The 12628-nt window shown below is 40.9% G+C and overlaps 1 protein-coding gene across 1 annotated transcript in view; it reads right to left on the bottom strand.

Annotated features, from left to right (window-relative positions):
• Window positions 1–9005: 9005 nt before the first annotated feature.
• LOC130928537 (zinc finger protein 79-like) overlaps window positions 9006–12628 on the bottom strand; it is a 48197-nt gene continuing 44574 nt past the window's right edge. The window contains exon 5 of the transcript XR_009066696.1: window positions 9006–9229. The gene's annotated coding sequence lies outside the window, so the exon portion shown is untranslated. The remainder of the gene's footprint in view (window positions 9230–12628) is intronic.

The raw sequence follows: 12628 nt of genomic DNA, 5'->3' as shown, positions 1-12628 counted from the left end.
AAATGTATTCATATGCTAAGTGTGGTGTGATGATGAACATAAAGCCCGCAGAAAACGCCTTGTTTCGTCTGATTAGAAATTGACCGTTTACTTGGGTGTAAAAGGGTCTATTAACACTAGAAGTCCCAGAGAATTCTGCTACTCCTAACAGTCCCAAGCAATGGCCAATTTGGCCTCTCCTCCAAAAAAACCCAGAGGTGGCCTAAATGACCCAAGTGCTTTTGAATTAGCAAGTCGTTGTCGGACAGACAACAGCCGTTCATATGGAAATGCAACCACTTGTGTTGGTATGCGGCCCAAATGGAGGGAAACACACAACAGTAGTACTATTCATGTAATATTATGTGTCAGTTCAAGTCAAGCTACATTTATGGGGTTTTGCACATTTTAATAATGTGTATTGTTTTAGGATTTTACTGTCGGAAAAAATATCTCTGACAGTGTATTTGTGGGGCCTTTATATGCTAGCAATATTTGTTATAACAGTATATTTGTGATGCCTGCAGAAAATAGAACATTGAATCAGTATCAAATGTAAAACTGAAATAAGAGTCTGACAAAGTTAATTTTTGTCTTTTCTTCCTGGTATTTATTGATGCACAGGATTCAAACAAGAGTAATCATAGGAAATCAAAACTATCAAGTCAAAACGATGAAATACTATAGAAAACACACATAAATGTACCTCTAATACACCCTCTATCCTCTATACTGGACTTGTTGAAAGGTTATCAAGAATTTTTTGTTTTCCTGGGACTACTTGGTATACAATGAGGAGCAATTATTTGCACTCCTTGTGATTTTGCAAGTTCACCCACTTTGAAAAGAGGTGGAGGTCTGAAATTTCAATCATAGATGCATTTCCCCTCATAGAGACAATCTAAAAAAAATCCAGAAATCACATTGTATGATTTTTAAAATTTATTTGCTATATATTTTTATCTACTGGGGTTCAGTTCATGTATTTGTGCACCTGAGAATCACCAATAATTATGACACTCAAAGAGTTGTCATTCTACCTTATAAAAAGTCCACCTTTACCCCACCCGTTTGAGCTCATCATTGTCACCTGTGCACCCCACAGTCAGTTATAATCCACCCGCTACCATGGGCAATACCAGAGAGATTTCGAAAGGCACCAGATAAAAAAAAATGATTAGCTCCACAAAGCTGGAAAAGGCTACGGGACAACTGGAAAGCAGCTTGGTGAGAATAAATCAACAGTTGCAGCAATTGTTAGAAAATGGAAAAGGCTAAACATGACTGATAATCTACCTTGGAATGGGGCTCCATGTAAAATCTCTCCTCGTGGGGCATCACTCATGATGGGAAAAGTGAGGGCTCAGCCTAGAACTACATGGTAGGAGCTGGTCAATGACCTGCAGAGAGCTGGATGCACAGTTTCAAAGGCTGCTGAAGCCAGTACATGTAAAGGCCTGTCTGAAGTTTGCAAGGGACCATCTGAATGATGCAGAGGGGTCATGGGAGAAAATCATGTGGTCAGATGAGACCAAAGTAGAACTTTTTGGTGCTGACTTTACTGTCGTTTGTGAAGGGAAAAAAAGGCAGAGTACAATCCCAAGAACACCATCCCCATTGTGAAGTATGTAGGTGGAAACCTCATGCTTTTCGGCAAAGGGGACAGGACGACTCTATAAATCAGAGGATGAATGGTGCAATGCATCGTCAGATTTTGGGCCATGACCTCCCTCCCACAGTCAGGGACTTGAAGATAAGTCGTGGCTGGGTCTTCCAACAAGACAATGATCCGAATCACACAGCCAAGCTGACCAAGGAGTGGCTGCGTAAAATGCATTTCAAGGTTCTGGAGTGGACTCCAGACATCAATCCAAGAATCCAGAAAATCTTTGGATAGAGCTGAAATTTGGTGTTTCTCAACGACAGGCCCGAAACCTGACTGATCTAGAGAAGATTTGTGTGGAGGAATGGGCCAAAATCTCTTTTCATATGGGAAAACCTGGTGAAGAACTACAGAAAGCGTCTGACCTCTGTAATTACAAACAATGGCTGCTGCACTAAATATTAGCAATGATTTTCTCAAGGGTACAAATACTTATGAACCCCAATAAATTACGAATAAATTATTGAAAAAAAAAATCATACAATAAGAGTTCCGGATATTTTTAAGATTATCACGAGAAGTCAATGGGGTTTTGGTGCTCTCTAATATTATCAAGGGTGTCCCAAAATGGGACACCCTGGAGATCCGCCCCGAAGCCGAGCCTACCCTACCGCCTACCGCAAGCCGCATCCAATTTCTACCCCTTGGCCCACCCGTTGGCCTTTCAAACGAAGCAATAAGGGGTAGGGCTTGAAACATCAGCCCTACGAATTGGGACACCTCTTTACACTCACGTACGTCATAAGTCCGTTCGGAAAGTTGTTACGTAACCAAAAGCAACGACAAAAAGTGCACTGAAAAACAAAACAAACATTACAAATGAAGAAACACAATGAACAATGAACTAACATTACAATTAGTGGTGTCGATTTTTTATTTATTATACCCCTAATTAGTGCAATTTTATCGTGATTAATCTTTTTTTAACTATTACTTTTCTGACTGAAGAAAACGCATTGAGAGTAGATAATACTGGTAATCAGCTGTTAGAATATTGTCTGGATGTATCAAGCTTGTTTCATTTAATTTAAGCAAAGCAAACAAAACAAACACTGGTAACTAACGGAAGGGTCCACAACACATGCACATAGATGTGGAGCACTAGTTCAGTTTAATTTAATTTGGTTTCAAATTCAATGTAATATTTACACCATTGTATGAAACCTGAATGATGGCTTGTTTCTGAACCAAGAGTGGTATTTACTAATCTTGCATATTTTTTTCCCAGAAATTTCATGTGTGGTGCTCTTCATTTCACCACTGTGTCTTGGTGTGCTTAGTTGTATTATTTCTAAATATCTATGCACATAAATGTATATCCACAGCAAATTGTTAATTGATCTTTTTGAAATTGATTTTTTTTTAACATGTAGAGGGTATTCAAACAAATACATCCGAATGAATTAGAATTATTAAAATACTGTTATTAAAATATTCTCAGAAGTATAGCAGTTTAGTGTCAAGTAAGAAATAAGTGTCTGAGTAAGTCAGGCTACTTTAGCTGAGGCGGGGGTTGGGCGAAAAAGGCTCAAGTCAGGCTACTTTAGCTGAGGAGGGGGTTGGGCGAAACCTTGCTGAGTGAGGCTGCTTTCTCTTTCGCCCAACCCCCTCCTCAGCTAAAGTAGCCTGACTAGTAGACACTTATTTGTTACTTGCCTACTGTAGGTTGATAAATTTGTAGGTAGATTTGTGTTTGTCTTAGTCAATCCAAAAAAAAAAGGTTCCTTCAATCAAAGTATATATTTTCATTCGAAGAGCACCACACATGAAATATATATTATATATACGGTATATATGTATGTATATATATATTTTTTTATGCTATGTTATGACAAAATAAACACCTGATCATTTTACCACCTTAGGAAAGGATCGGCATACATATTGTTCCTTTGTTTTTTGGTGAGACTTATTAATTAGGACTCAAAATAAATAATTGAGGAGGGCGTAGGGACCAGCCCTGAGCAGTTGCTTTTGAACACACTGAAACAATGACTGAATGTTGAATTATCAGTCCTACTTATGAAGATGGTATGTCCTGTATCAGAATTTAAACAAATACATATAAAAACAAATTTCCCATTTATTTTCAATGGCAAGTAATCAAAGTCCCTGTGATTTTTTTTTACCATTTATCATGACAGCCCAATGAGATTGTATACCACTAACTCTCATATAGGTGAATTTAAAAAAAAAAAAAAAATTTTAATCTGACCTACGTTTTTTGGGGGAGGAATGAAAAAAATCCATTCAATCAGTTAACATAAACATCTTTGATGTGAAATGTTTTCTATTGTATATTTGTAATAACGTGTAGAACATGAAAAGTAACATGAGTTTTTTTGCTGAGTAACAAATTACTCTTACAATGAGGTAACTGAGTTACTTCTCCCAAAAAGTAATTTAGTTAGTAACTTGTAACTAATTACTTTTTTAAGTAAGATCGACAACACTGTGCAGTATATATTCCCTTCATAATAATTAGAACTATTAGGACATTCAGTCATTGTTTCAGTGTGTCAAAGAAACTGTTCAGGGCCTCTCCCTTCCACCTTCTTATGACACAAATTCTGTTTATGTTTTTCTCAAAGGTTTTCTACACGTTTTCTCGTACTCACTTCAGACAAAATGGCCACAATTCATGCTCCATTAGATCCAGTCATTCTAAACTAAATACATGATCTCGCGTTAAACTCAAATTGCAGTTCTAAAACGTTTTTTTTGCAAAAACAATGTACACATTTGGGCCATTTTTTTCTGTTTTTCTGTGTGGAGTATAGGAGAATTAAGTTAAAAGTTTGTAAAAAGCCTAAAACTCCATAAATAAATGTAAATTAATAAATGAAGCTTGACTTGAACTGACAAAAACTATCACATTAAGTGTGCAACCGTGGTGTGTTCCCCTCCGTTTGGGCCGCATTCTAACACAATGTATGTCTAGTGGTTGCATTTACATATGAATGGTTGCTGGTTGTCGGACAACGACTTGCTAATTCAAAAGCACTTGGGTCATTTGGGCCACCTCTGGGTTTTTTAGGAAGAGAGGCCATATCGGCCATTGCTTGGGAAAATTAGGAATATTTGTCTTGAGGAAGGGCCGAGTCGGCCTCTGCTGGGTTTTCTAGTGTTAAAGCACATTACATTTATCAATACATATTCACTGTAAAAGATAGTCGTTTACGTGTCCAACGATTGGTATGGAGAGACTGTGTTATTTCGCCAAAGTAAATTATTTTAACTTGTTTTAAGGTCATTTCTTTACAGGCTCCATGACAAAGCAAATAATGATTGGGAGCATTGAATGAATTTGGAGTATAATCGCTGTAGTGTATCATGTGCGAGTGACGTGTGCGCGCTCCCGACAAGGGTGGACGTTTCACGCGGGGCGGCTATTTTTCGGCACAACAAGTGGCACAGTTTTGTTTTTTGAATGAAGAAATGCGCTAATTTCAGGTAGCAGCTCGTAAAAACGCCTCATAACTCTGCCACAGCTCAACCATCGGATCTCTGTGTAGTGCAGCACATCTCCGTGCGCAGATTCCAGTTCAGACAGGAATTCCTGTGTTTAAGTCCCTTTGCTCTGATGAAGTTTGTGCATGACACTACAACCTTCATGATAGAATCCCACGTCAACACTTTGCAGCACAGTGCTTGCTGGTGAATTAGGCAGTGCACTTGTAGCGGGGCGGTGAGACCCCGTTCTTCCATCTCCCAGTTAATGCGTCCTATTAGACCCCGAGACATGCCTACCATACTAGGAGCCCCGTCAGTTGTGATGCTGGCCAGCTTTGACCAGTCCAGGTCCAACTCTTCCATGGTTTGGTACACTTTGCCGAAAATATCCTCCCCCTTCGTAGTCCCTTTCAGACTTCGGAGGGCTGCCAGCTCCTCACACATCTCAAAGTTTGCTCTAACTCCAAGAATAAAAATGAGCAGCTGCGCGGTGTCCTGCACGTCTGTGCTCTCATCCAGTGCGAATGAAAAAAATTTAAATTCTTTCGTCTTCTGTTGCGGCTGGGCATATACATTACTCCCGCTTTCTTCACTGCGTCTGGTGATTGTACTCGCTGATAGACTCACGGCATTAAAGTAATCTTTCTTTTCGGGACAGACCTCCTCCGCAACAGCGTTCATGCATTTCTTGACAAACTCGCCATCAGTGAAAGGTTTACCGCTGCTTGCTATCAGTTGAGCAACCCGAAAGCTAGTCCGAACAGATGACTGGTTCAGCTGAGCTTGGCGTCCAAATGCACTCTGCTGAGCTAACAGTTCACTTTTTAGCTTTGAGAGTTTGTCTGCTCGCCTTTGGCCTTGCAAGATATCATACTTGTCTTTGCGACGGGACTCATAGTGTCGCCGCAGATTGTATTCTTTAATATTGCTACCGCCTCTTGACAGATGAGACAGCCTTTTCTTTGCATTGAACAAAAAATTAATCTTTAGTCCACTGCAGGTTAAATGCCCTGCATTCTGAATCAATTATTCTCTTACCTAATCTTTTCGCCATCATTCCACTCTATTTTTACTGTTTTTTTTACTGAGGGTTGCCAGATAGTGGCACAGACTGCAGAACGATGGAACAGAATGTCACGTTATCAGACACGGCGACATGGGCGGGCATTAGGGGGCCGTGCCCGCCCTGAGGGACGGCTGTGCCCGCCCTAGCTTGATTAAACTGTACTGAGTAATTTTTTTTTTTTTAATCTTCCACAAAAACACACACACACGGGGAGAATGAACCCTATATTCCAGTGTTTTTCAACCGATTGTGCCGCCGCAGCAAGGAATTATCCAATGTCGCTTTTTTTAACATCGTCGGGCAAAGTTGCAGTAGGAAGGAAGGAATGTGGGAAAAGTTCTCGGTTGTGTGCAGATGAGTTATGTTGCGTTCAAGAACTGCTCGGATTTCTAGCTGTCAGCCACCTTGCTCTCTGTAACAATGTGGACCCCAGCACTTCTACTGTTCATTATTTGACCCGTCAAGTGTCGATATACAGTGATACCTCAGCTCACGAACATAATTGGTTCCCAGAAAGTGTGTGTAAGGCGAAAAGTTCGTCTTCCGAACATTTATTTCCCATAAGAAACCATTAAAATGAGAATAATCCGTTCCCAGGTCCCCATAAAACATAATTTTCTACTAAATAAGCCTTAAAACTACACAAAAATATACCTTATTTTATGTATAATAAATGTGCTATTGTATTATAATTAAAGAAATAAACTGTACTTTATAATAAAGTCGTTTTATTTACCTTTGTGATGGTAGTTGATGGCTTGATGGAATGGAGTTGGAGGAGGAGGGAGGGAGGGAGTTACTGTTTGGAAGGAGAGTGTTACCGGCAAAGTGCGCAGTTAGCGTAGACTCCAGTGCTGTGCCCCCCATATGCTTTTGGTTGTTAATAAAAGTGCCCACAAAAAGCCATCCGACGCCTCTGGGTGTCTGTATGCATGCCGCCACCTTTCTGGAGAGGAAATCGGGCGAACCGAAGACAACCGACGACAACGAGCCAACGTGACTCGCTGATCCACTTCTCACTACGGTGGGAAGCTGAAAGCACCGCCAATTACCAGTCGAGGGCGAATTGGTAACACGAGTCACCTTCCATAAGGACTGTAGGTAACTCTTTTTCGGTCCCATAATAGCAAAAGTACACTCAATATGGTCCAAAATGTCTATCAAACACAAACCACGCCCGCACTCAACGAAAGGGAGGGGACGAACTGGGACGCCGTGAGCGTGCGTCAGCTTCTCATGGCGCTGTCCGACCGCGTGGTTTGGTTCGTCCGCCGAAAACTAGTTCGTCAGCAGAGACTATATGCTCGCGAATTTAATGTTCTTGAGGCGAAAAGTTCGTGAGCTTAAGCGTTCGTGAGCTGAGGTATCACTGTATTCAAAAGTGTCCATTCCATTTTATCCATATGTGACGACCGTTAATCCTCCCTCTTTGTTTTATTCCAACACATTATCGAGGACCGCTAGGTGGAAGATACCTAGAAATCCGAGCAGTTCTTGAACGCGACACGAGCGGCTATCTAGCGCCATGGCGCCATACAAGCTTAAACTCATCTCCAAATGAACCCCCGTCGCTTCAGAACAAGTCGATGGATTATTTTGTACGCCTTCGTGAAAACACAGAGAAATGGGCAACTTTTTTGAGGAAAACTACAAAGGTAAATAAGAAGCCAGTTACTTTGTTGCTAAATCCCAAAAGTCCCCAACTGTGGCAGAGACGTTAATACTACCTATCTGTGTTAGGTTGTGTATTGGTTTTCTCCTAGTGTAACTTGTCCCTGTGATTGCCCATTGATTTCACCTGATGTGCCTTCTCCTAGTCTATCCTCCTGTGCTCACCTGTTCCTTGTTGTCTCGTTAACCCTTGTCTGCGTGTGTGTATATAAGCTCCCATTTTCTGTTCACTCCTTGTTGCGTCATTGTCAATGCCCTTGTGCTCGTCAATGTCTGTGTCGGTGTCTGAGTCAAGCCCTGTCCAAGCCCTCGTGTATCAGTCCCTCCGATTTAAGTAAGTTTTGTTTGAATCTTGCCCTTTTGATCCTCAGTGCTTTCAGTTGTACTTTGTGTTTTTGTTAGATATCATTAAACGTTTTTTGAGTTCACCTGCCTTGCCACTTTTGTTTCCCTGCAATTGGGTCCACACAACCTGCCTGCCTGCCCACGTCCCTGACAGTCTGCAAAGCCATTGTCAGCGAGACGGCCAGCCCTGATGTGCTTAAATGCATTGCTCAAGTCCCCTGTCTGATAGTTTTTCAAGCCTAATTGCTAAACGTTTCACACTGAGTAAGTATAAATACTGAGAAATTATTTTATAATTAAATATACTATACACAAAGTAATTTTGGAACATTTTGGTGTGGTGTGCCGCGAGATTTTTTCCAACGTAAAAACGTCCCGTGACTCAGAAAAAGTTGAAAAACACTGCTCTAGTCATCCTATCTTGATCTGTCGTCACAATCAGAGCAGTGAATGTAGGCAATTTCTAGCCAATCACAGATAAGGGGGGCGGGCTGAGTAGCCGGCTATTGTGTACTGCGATTTGATAGGGATTGCTCCGGTTACAGAAATGGCGATTGAGCGGCTCCTCCGTTGCTAATTCAAATTGGAATGGACATCCATGTTTTTTTCAAGAAACTAAAGACGAACTCAAGCCATGACAAGGACGCGGCCGAAAGTCAACATGAAGGGATAGCGCTGCCACCTCCTGCAGTTTCACTGACTGACACTATCATCAGAAAATATAACGGGTAAAAACGCCACTGTTACGGCTAAATTTACATTGCAGAAGTGTGCCCCCCCCAAAAAATGTAATGCCCCCCCGTAATTTCTTTCTGCAGCCGGGTCTGCGTTATATGGGTGTATAAGATAATTACAAACTAATAGTTAATAATAAAAATAGTTCATAACTAAGGAACATTTTATTGCAAAAGTCCAACTTTATTATCAAATATAAATACACATATATGGAGAAGAAAAAAAAAATCAAAATGCTCTCTGGTATTGTTCAGGGGACCGGACCAAATGTGGAGGCGGGCTGTAGTTTGGGGACCTCTGATGTAGATGAAGTTGTGCTGAAACAAAAAAACTGTTAACCAGATACCATAAATAAATCTATATATACCATTTTTTTTTTTATTTTTTTAAATCTGACATTGTAAACAGTTTCTAACAATGTTTCTTATTACTTGAGTATTTTCAACGAATACTTTTTTTTTTTACTTGAGTACATTTTTGGATGACTACTTTAACTAAAAGTAATATTATTTAGAAGAAACGCTACTTTCACTTGATTAAAAATTTTGGCTACTCTACCCACCTCTGAATATTCGTATAAAATTTGAAAAGTACATTTAAATGTAGTGGACTGAATAAAAACAAGGTATTATAAATAAAAATAAACAAGTGCTGAGGTGCAAGCACTTTGAAACAGAGTCAAGAGACATCGGCAGGGGCTGGTACAGGGGTGCTGGAAGTCACTCACAGCAGGGGGTGCTGAGGATCTATTTAATTTTTTCCCATCCAAAAATCGGTCAAAATTTGTCATGCTCGCGCACTTTCTCCATACATGGCAGTATCAGTGGCGGTCCTGGCTACTTTCGCGGCCACATGGGGCCCTTTGAGCATGTGCAAGGAGGACAGTTGGACTTGTAGCAATAGCATATTTAATAAAAGTCTAATAAAACCTCGCTCTCATAGAGCGCTTTTTTGGACACTCAAAGTGCCCCCCCCTCCCCCCCCCGAATTGCATTATTCATTCACTTCACACTATCCTTAATTATTTACACACACACCTTAATAAACAAAATCAGTGTTTCCCACTAATGGACGAGACTGTGGCGGCCCGCCACAGTCTCGTTTGGGCCCGCCACAGTCTCGTTTGCGCCCCCCCCCCCCCCGAAAAAAAAAAAGATACTAATCAGATGCGTCAGTTAGCCGATTACACAGCTGTAGCCCACTCCACTCTACTACCCGCGCGAGCGAGAGCAGCATTTTAGAGCAGTATTTTATTTATTTATTTATTTAAGAGACGCAAGGGGAACGAGTAGGAAGAATGGGAGAACGAGCGAGATAGCGAGAGATAGCGGTCGCATGTCGTAGCAGCCCGCTGTTATTTTGTTATTGTTTCTCTTTATTATTGTTACCACAATCGAGTGGTTAAGCAAATACAGACTTCTCTCCTTCTTCCCCATATCCGGGGCATTACAATAGTTTCGATCGGACTTTTCGGCGAAAGTGAGCGGTGGACGGAAAGAAAACTTTGATTGAACTTGCGCGGAGAGGCGGGGCCCAAAATAAAGCCTTGCTCTATTTTCAGAGCGTTGGTCACAGTAAAGTATTTATTAGTTCAAGCAGAGTAAAATGATACATATTCACGGTGCAAGAACGTCGTTTCCGTGTCCATCGATTGGTAAGAAAAGGCTGTTTGTACGAGTGACGTGTGGGCGCTCCCGTCGGGGGGACATTTCGCGTGGAGTGGCTATTTTTCGGCACAACACCGACGCGCCAACTTCAGACAATTATGGCTGACGAAAGTTGGATAAATGCGCCCCCCCCCACACACACAATTTCGCGAGCTCTGGGACACTCGAAAAATGACTCTCTTACCTCTCCTTGCTAAGTTAATGGTACCTCGATGTGCGTTTGTGTGGAAATTTAGTTAACGAACAACGTGGAAAAAACTATTCACCTTCTCACCGAATCAAGAAAAACTCTTTACACGGCCATTAGAATTCCCCCTGTCCTGTAAATGGGTCAGTTGACAGAAGGACTGTTATTGTTGTGGTAATGTAGTACTTATGAGGGTCAAATAAAAAGAAAAAAGGAGGGCTACGACGGCGGTCTGAAACCCGCGGCTCTTGGGCCGCATGCGGCTCTTTAGTGCTGCTTCGGAGCTTTTTTTTTTTTTTTTTTTTTAAATGGAAAAAGATGGGGGAGGGAAATATATTTTTTGTTTTAATAGGATTTCTAGGAGGACAAACATGATACAAACATTCTTTCAATTCATTAATATTGTAATGAAGTTAAACTTGTGGTGTCATCGTACAACAGAGTAGTCACATGGTGCGCTATAGGATCCACTGCAGGGAAAATAAACATTTAATCATGAAGGCTAATTATGTATTTCTAGCCAACTTAGTCATTTTTATAGTAGGCTAATATTGCTAGTATTGATAATTATAAGGCTTGTACAAGGCTTTTAATTTTTTGCTGCTCCAGACATACTGTATCAGTTTTTCTTTGTTTTTTTTGGGGGGGGGGGGTCAAATATGGCTCTTTTCAACAGTTTGCCAACCCTGAGTCACTACGAGATGTAAGTCGTACTATTGCTACGAGAAAAAAAGTCGCATTATTACATAGGGTAACGTAGCTGTACTCAGCAACGCATTTTACATACATGTACCGTAGCTGAGAGCTATAACATTAGCCTAGCTAATGAAATATTTCAAATATATCGTTGTTATGGTTCTTCTTGGGGGGAAAAAATAATGAAAAAAAAAAAAAAAATCGCCGTGGCATGACATGGTGTGGCTGTCCGACTCCGATGCAGCCCACCACCACAGTTTCAAAAAATCCTATGGTCAGAGACCCTCCCACCACAGTCTCCTAAAATCCTGTGGGAAACACTGAAAATGTACTTCAGATTATTATTAATATTATTATTGTGCTTAGTCCACACACCTTTACACATACCGTATTCTACTGACTAGCTGGTAAGTTGTATTGCTTTTACTTAATAAGGATAACATTCTGGCACAGAAGTGAATCATGTAACATCTTATCAGTCTGGCTGATCAGTGTGTATGGTGATTCTAAACACTGATTTAATGTTCTAGGTAACATCTTTATGTATGAAGAAACGCTAGCATGCTGCAATGCTGTTAGCAAACGCTAACAAGCTAGTTACAACAAGTTAAGGCAGTTAATTGGTTTACTACTACTAGTTTGCAGTGCTTCGACTACATTAGGAGATAAAACTACCGTAACATAGTACACTCACCGCTGTCTTGCTTCCTTTTCTCCTCTTCTGCTTTTTTCCTTTCTTTTTTTATTTCCAGACGGATAACTTCATTTTGCCAATTAAAAAAGGGCCCGATCGCCGCCCAATCACTCTGAGTCACGTGACACACATACATATTTGTGCAGTAAAATGAACACGAAGGTGGGGGCGACGGGTTCGAGTGCGCGCTGCGTGCGGTCATCTTGGCCATAAAGTGGCGAAAACTAAGCACTTTACACTCATATGGATGTACAACATCATTTTAAGATGCTAAAGTAACACCTTCCCTCTTAAAGCAAATGTGCAATGCGAATATATTGCAAAGAACGCTCTCCTCGACGCAGCGAGAACGAGTGAGATCAACCAGCCGACGTAAGAGGAAAAACACGAAATGGTCGCGCTGATAACGACTCTAACTTATCATAAGAACTTTATGGCATGAAGAGGAAATACTTACATTCGTTCATTGACG

Source organism: Corythoichthys intestinalis, chromosome 13 (assembly GCF_030265065.1).
Source record: "Corythoichthys intestinalis isolate RoL2023-P3 chromosome 13, ASM3026506v1, whole genome shotgun sequence".
In the NCBI taxonomy this organism is placed as follows: Eukaryota; Metazoa; Chordata; class Actinopteri; order Syngnathiformes; family Syngnathidae; genus Corythoichthys; species Corythoichthys intestinalis.
Note: the sequence above shows the minus strand (reverse complement) of the source record. Positions and strands in the feature narration are given on the sequence as shown.